At 37.6% G+C, this 7,500-nt stretch overlaps 1 protein-coding gene across 4 annotated transcripts in view; it reads right to left on the bottom strand.

Moving 5' to 3' along the window:
• LOC106881595 (uncharacterized) overlaps positions 1-7,500 on the bottom strand; it is a 191,000-nt gene that overhangs the window by 177,381 nt on the left and 6,119 nt on the right. For 2 of the 4 annotated variants that reach the window (XM_052967824.2, XM_089352192.1), the window contains exon 1: positions 7,260-7,500. This exon is cut by the window's right edge and continues 941 nt beyond it. The exons of the other annotated variants lie outside the window; for them this stretch is intronic. The gene's annotated coding sequence lies outside the window, so the exon portion shown is untranslated. The remainder of the gene's footprint in view (positions 1-7,259) is intronic. 4 annotated transcript variants of the gene reach the window in all.

The raw sequence follows: 7,500 nt of genomic DNA, 5'->3' as shown, positions 1-7,500 counted from the left end.
CGGAATTAAAAGAAAAAAACAAACAGGAGGTTCATGGTTGGAACGCCTTTGATTTTGATCACTGATTAGTCTGTTAGATTGATCTAAGAATGCAAAACAATATTACAGTCACTGACAGCACAACATCGACATTACAGGAAACACCACCACCTCCACCACCACCAAACAACAAATTTGTCATTACAACATTAACACCACAACACTGACATCACAACAGGAGTCATTAAATCAAACGGACAAAAATTTAAAACGAGTAGTAGTGGTGGTAGTGGTGGTGGTAGTAGTAGTAGTAGTAGTAGTAGTAGTAGTAGTAGTAGTAGTAGTAGTAGTAGCAGTAGTAGTATTAATTAAAGCAGTAGTGGTGGCGATGACGGTTAAGGTAATAGCAGCAGCAGTGGCAGCAGCAGTAGTAGTAGTGAATGTTACAGCGGCACCAAGTTACACATCCGGAGAGTGGTGCGGGCTGGGCGGGCATGGCAAACAAAGTTGATTGAACTGACGGCCCTCTTACTCTTATGTTATCGTTTCCGATCTAACATGGAGAAAGTTGAGAACACGATAGGTCGTCTGAACCCAGTTCCTTGAGGAACGATGCTGTTGTTTGTTGCTATCGTTGCTGATGTTTAGCTTCGACTCACCCCTGATGATCCCCTATTTCTGTATATTCTGTACTGATTTTATATATTATGCAATACGTGTGTGCGTGTATGTGTGTGTGCGCGCGCGCTTGAAGATAGTAGCGTGTGATTGTAGAGGAATATTTGGCTAGTCTTTCTAGCAGCTTAAGCAATCGATGAAGAGAAGCTCCCTCCTCGTTCGGTTGCTCTTTCAATTCATTGCGAACATTTGTTGGCTCAAAGTCACACACGCATACTTTTGAAGGGAATAGATGTAAGCGTTTTCTCCGTTTCCTATTATTACAAATACATTCACATCTATGGATATACATAACATCGAACCTTAGTAGATGGCATGTACCTTATATTTATCGACCACGGAAGAAGTAAAGCTGGACTTGGCGGAAATTGAACGGCAGTTACTAAAATCAGCAAGACAGTCATTGTCTCTTCACGGGCTAATGATCTTGCCTGTCTTCACTGATTATAGAAGGATTCCTAATTTCGGTGCAATGGCCTTATGAGGGCTTAGATGATAACATTGATTCCAGTATTTCATTGGAACTTTATGTCATCGGCCTCCGAACGAATAAACGTCAAAGTTGACCTCGGCTGGATTTGAAATCAGAACGGAAGAAAAGAAATACTGTAAAGGCACTTTTGTCCTACGCTCTCCCGACTCTCCTATCACACCGCTCTGATGTCGATTATATAATGAAGAAGAAATAGGATTCAAACGTACATATATTCGGTATATATATATATATCGATAGAGATGTGTGTGTGTAATATGTATCGATTATGCTTGTTTATTTTTTTCCCCGAAGAAATACTGCCGCGAAAGGAAAGGCAGAATTGAACACGGCGTTATTTTGTACTCTGGACGCAGAGAAACAGAACTTAAATACCTCTAAAGCTGTCGTTCTTCTTTAGCAACAAGTCAGTCTCGATAGGGTAGACCTTTTAATTAAAGGCATACCATCTATGGCCATCCCATTTTTTTCGTATAACTAACATGACAGTATGTTCTTTAAAACAAAAATTGAGGGATGTGATTTAAGTGAGACTTGACTGCTCTTTCTAGCAGATCGAGTTACTCCATAAAGACTCCCGCAGTAGAGTATCGCTGTGGAAGCGTGCTGGACCCAAATCTGTAAGGTATTTACAATTTTCATAAATTCGTTCTACCAGCAACGATATCTTCTATATGAACCGCATAGACATTATGAAAATTGTATTATTATTATTATTATTATTAATAACAACGAAGATGTTAATTGGTGATAATTTGATTCTTTTTTGCCTTTCATCCGTATACGATCGATAAAATAAGTACCAGTCAAGCATATATGGTCGATATAATAACAAATTCTCCATCCCAAATTTCTGGTCTTGTGCCTATGTTAGAAACGAACATTATTATTTGGGGGGTCGATTTATTTGATCGCACCCCCTCCGTCAATTTCCTTAGCCTTGTGCCTTATCTATGTCAGAAATAATTATTAATTCTTTTATTGGCCACAAGGGCCAACATATGTCAGAAATAATTATATTAATACTTGTGGATTGACAAAAATCCTGTATTTCTTCCGTTCTTTTATTTTTATCTTTTTTTATTTTTACATTCCAAGTTCTAATCCTGCCGAGTTCAATTTTTGCCTTCCGTACTTCTTGGGTCGATAAACAAATATCAGTCAAGTACTGAGGTCGATATAATTGACTAACCCTGTCCCACCGAATTTCTAGCCTAGCGTCTATATCAATCAAGAAACTACAATGATCTATCATGCTTTTTTTACTTGCTCCAGTCATCAGTTGCGCTCATGCTGGAGCACCGGCATGTCAATGTATTTTTAATTATTTTGCTCTATTAATAATTATGCTAACGACTGGTGGCAAAAAAAAAAAAAAAAATGAAAGTAGAGCATCGGAAAATATACCTAGCGATATTTTTCCGTCTTTCTATGCTCTGGTTTCGAGGTCAATTATGCCTTTGATCCTCTCAGGATCAATAAAATAAAGTATCAGCCAAGTGCTGAGGATCGATATTAAGTTAGAAACATTATTATTATTATTATTATTATTATTATTATTATTATTATTATTATTATTGCTATTACTATTATTATCATTATTATTATTATTATCATTATTATTATTATTATTATTATTATTATTATTATTATTATCATTATTATTATTATTATTATTATTATTATTATTATTACGTTAAGGCGGCGAGCTGGCAGAAACGTTAGCACGTCGGGCGAAATGCTTTAGTGGTATTTCGCTCGTCGCCACGTTCTGAGTTCAAACTCCGCCGACGTCGACTTTGCCTTTCATCCATTCGGGGGTCAATAAAATAAGCACCAGTGAAACACTAGGGTCGATGTAATCGACTTACGGCCTCCCCCAAAATGTCAGGTCTTGTTCCTTTTGTAGAAAAGATTATTATTATTATTATTATTATTATTATTATTGCGAAGGCTGCGAGTTGGCAGAATCGTTAGCACGCCGGGCAAGATGCTTATCGGTATTTCGTCAGTCTTTATGTTCTGAGTTCAATTTCCTCCGAGGTCGACTTTGCCTTTCATCCTTTCGGGGTCCATGAAATAAGTACCAGTTGAGCACTGGAGTCGATGTGATCGATTGTCCTCCCCTCCCCTCACGAAATCCAGGCTTTGTGCCTATAGTACAACGGATTATTATTATTATCATAACTGGCGAACTGGCAGAATCGTTAGCACGCCGGCCGAAATGCGTAGTGGTATTTCGTCTTCCGCTATGTTCTGAGTTCAAATTCCACTGAGGTCGACTCTACATTTTATCCTTTCGGGGTCGATAAATTAAGAACCAGTCAAGTACTGTGATCGATGTAATTGACTATCTCCCTCCCCACCAATTCCAGATCTTATACCGATAGTAGAAAGGATTATTATTATTATTATTATTATTATTATTATTATTATTATTATTAAAGTGGCGTGCTGGCAGAATCACTAGGGTACTGGGTAAAAAAAAATGTGCCCTTGCAATATTTGTCCTTCTTTACGTTCTAAGTTCAAATCGCGCCGCGATCAACTTTGTTTCTCGTCCCTCCAGTGTCGACAAAAATAAACAACCAAACAATTACTGAGCGGGTGGGGTAAGGTGGGGATCGATGGTACCGGCTAACTCCTTTCTTCAAAATTACTGGTCTTGTGCCGCAATCAGAAGCCAATAATGGCGGCGAGCTAGCAGAATCGTTAGTACTTGTTCTGGCTCTTCGCATTCTGAGTAACAAATTAAAGTACCAGTCGATGATATTGACTTAGCTCCCTATCTTAAAATTGCTGGCTTTGTGCCTGATTGAAAAGCCTTTATTCACTAAGGGAAGCGGGGTTGGCAGAATCGTTAGAGTGTCGGGCAAATGTTTTGCGTTATTTCTTCCGACTGGGTTCCGCTCCTATCGTTATCAACCTTGCCTTTCAATTCCTCCACGTTCAATATATTTATTTGTACCATCTCCTTAATTTGCCAGCTTTGCGACTAAAGTAGAAATCGCTTTTAAATCAGAAGCTATCACCATCATCATCATCATCATCATCAAGGTGACGAGCTAGCAGAATCGTTAGTACGTCGGCCAAAATGCTTAGAAGCATTTCGTCCACTTTTACGCTCTAAGTTCAAATTCCGCCAAGGTCGACTTTCATATTTTCGGGGTCGATAAATTAAGTACCAGTGAAACATTGGGGTCAATGTAATCGACTAGTCCTCTCCCCCAAAATTTCAGGCCTTGTGCTTTTAGTAGAAAGGATTATCATTATTACTGTTTTTGTTGTTGTTGTTATTAAGGCGGTGAGTTGGCAGAATCGTTAGCACGCAGGGCAAAATGCTAAGCGGGATTTCGTCCGACGTTATGTTCCGAGTTCAAATTCTGCTGAGGTCAACTTTGTCTTTCGTCCTTTCGGGGTCGATAAAATAAGTACCAGTCGAACACTGGGGTTGATATGATCGACTCATCCCCTCCTCCAAAATTGCTGCCCCTTTGGCAACTTTCGTGGTGAGCTGGCAGAATCGTTAGCACGCCGGACGAAATGCTTAGCGGTGTTTTGCTCGTTGCTACGTTCTGGGTTCAAATTCCGCCGAGGTCGACTTTGCCTGACATTCTTTCGGGGTCGATAAAATAAGTACCAGTTGAACACTGAGGTCGATGTAATCGACTCATCCCCTTCCCACAGCTACTGTCCTTTTGACAAAATTTGAAACCATTACTATTATTATTATTATTATTAATATTATTATTATTATTATTATGATTATTACTGCTACTACTACTACTACTACTACTACTACTACTAGCATGGAAGTTCACAAAAATATTTGTGGCAGTGCTGTTTGTCGTTTGATAAAATTATAGTTCATAGTCTTCGACTGATATGATTTGAAGCCAGAATATAAAAGGACATATTGATAAATAATAATGATCGGTTAACACTGACACGCGAAATATGAAATGTATACGGAGATTGTGTACAGTCAATTAAATCGACTTTGAGGAAACGTTACAGATACCTTTTCCCTTTTTTTCTCTTCTCTTTTCTTTCCTTTCACTCTTTTCTATCGACACCGGGAAGACGAAGGAACCAATTTGAAATTCGCAGATTTTTTTTTGTTTTTAATCAACACAGAGCGTTAAAACGACATTTAATAATGGTTTCTAACATAAGACACAAAGTCAGAAACACGGTAGCAAGGCTAGCAGATCAAACCGACATCCAGTATTGATTGATATTTTATATTACCGACCCTGCCTTGAGCAAAAGGTAAAAGTTGACCTCGGTGGGATTTGAACACAGAAAGTAGAGAACAGAGACAAGTGTCGTAATTTAATTGGTCCCGCTTCTTAATAATAATTTGACGCTATCACCAACATCTAAAAAAAAAAAAATGATGTTGAAGGTGATGACAATAAAGTAAATAAGTACGAATATCATTTTAGTCCCTGCGCATCTGGATAAATTTAACCCCTTTCCTGGTTACGTATGAGGGCGGCCATGTGTGTGTGTGTGTGTGTGTGTGTGTGTGCATGCGTGTGTGGCTGCGTGTGTGTCAGTACACAACTAAAAGCATACATACATACATAGCTCATACGCACACGCTCACATACATACATGCACACAGACATACACACACACACACACATGAACATACGTATATATGTATATGTACGTGTTTGTGTATGTCCGTACGCTCACATACATACATGCATACACACACACACATGAACATACGTATATATGTATATGTACGTGTGTGTGTGTACGTACGTGAAAAATATACACACACGTGCATACATACATGTGTGTGTGTGTGTAATTGTATGTGAGTGTGTGTGTGTGTGTGTGTGTGTGTGTGCGTGTGTGTGTGTGTTGTGCATGTTTTTGTGCACGTGTGTGCGACCCCCGTTGAGTGATGACAGGCTGCTGTGTCTTTCGTTGTAGGTTCGATTCCTGTTTCCTCGTCCCTGCAGCAGTCAGTCAATAGCTCGGAGTGTATGTTAGGTTCCGGCTGAAGACCTGCTTGCCCCTCACAATAACACTTACACGAAATCTAAACCATAAAACGGAGCTCCAAAAATCCATTATAGTGTACGGGACGTTTTTTTCATTTCATACACATGTATGTATTTGCACACACACACACACACACACATACGTGCATGCGTGTGCTTGTGTGTGTGTGCATGTGCGAGTGTGTGTGCACTCGCGCGTGCGTGTGTTGACTTCAGAATTTAGTCAAGACTTATGTCATTCCGTCTTTCAGCAAAAGAAAAAAGTCAATACTTCGTTCCCCACTTAAATGCGTGACTATATTTATATATTCATTAAAACATGTTGTGTATTTGTGTGTGTGTGTGTACGTGTGTGTGTGCGTGTGCGTATGTGTATGTGTGTGCGCGCGCGCACTGGCAAAAACCACATAGAGCATTTAACAGTTATAAAAAGGAATAAAAAAAGAAATCAATAAATAGTTAATACATCTATTTATCAGTAAAATAAACAGTTCCTTTGTTATCTGTAAGTCAATGAATAAGAATATGAATGTGAGAGAGAGAGAGAGAGAGTAAGTAAAAGTTCTTTCTGTACCGTTGAAATTATCAATGACAGATTAAAAGCAATAATAATAATAATAATAATAATAATAATAATAATAATAATAATAATAATAATAATAATAATAATACTGGAACGAAAAACCGAAGAGAAATGTAAAAAAAGAAAGGAACTTTAGAAAATTTTTTTTTTTCTTTTTAAGGATCGTGAAAACAAACTCTGGCAAAAATAACAGGTGTAACGAAAAGGAAGTAAAATGGATATATATACATGGAACCAAAATTTAGAAGCCAAAAAAAAAAAAAAGAAGAATGATATAGTAGAAGAATAGAGAGGGAACGGTCAACTAAATTGTTAAAAATAAATAAGAATTATAATAAGTCGATAAGAAGAAACGGTGAAGCAAAGCAAGATATATAAATTTAATGAATCTTAGTAAGCAGGCTTTTTTTTTTTGCGTTGCAGAATAATAATAGTAATAATGATAATATATATATATATATATATATATATGTGTGCAAACAATATACAGATTCTTCAGACTCACCTAAAAGTTCAAAAGCTGTATACTTTTGAACATGAGAGATAACATCATATCCAAGTCCGTATGACTCACATGAAATATTTAAATAGCGAAGGTTTTGGTGAAAGAATAGTCTCTTGGAAAGAAATCAGTATTCATCCCACCCGCAATAAACAAAGAAAGCATAACAACTGTACATGTGTGTGGGTGTGTGTGTGTATATATACATATATATATATATATATATGTGTGTGTGAGTGACTGT

Source organism: Octopus bimaculoides, chromosome 5 (genome assembly GCF_046866305.1).
Source record: "Octopus bimaculoides isolate indiv1 chromosome 5, ASM4686630v1, whole genome shotgun sequence".
NCBI classification, from domain to species: Eukaryota; Metazoa; Mollusca; class Cephalopoda; order Octopoda; family Octopodidae; genus Octopus; species Octopus bimaculoides.
The sequence above is the reverse complement of the archived record's forward strand: the minus strand, read 5'-3'. Positions and strand labels throughout refer to the sequence as shown.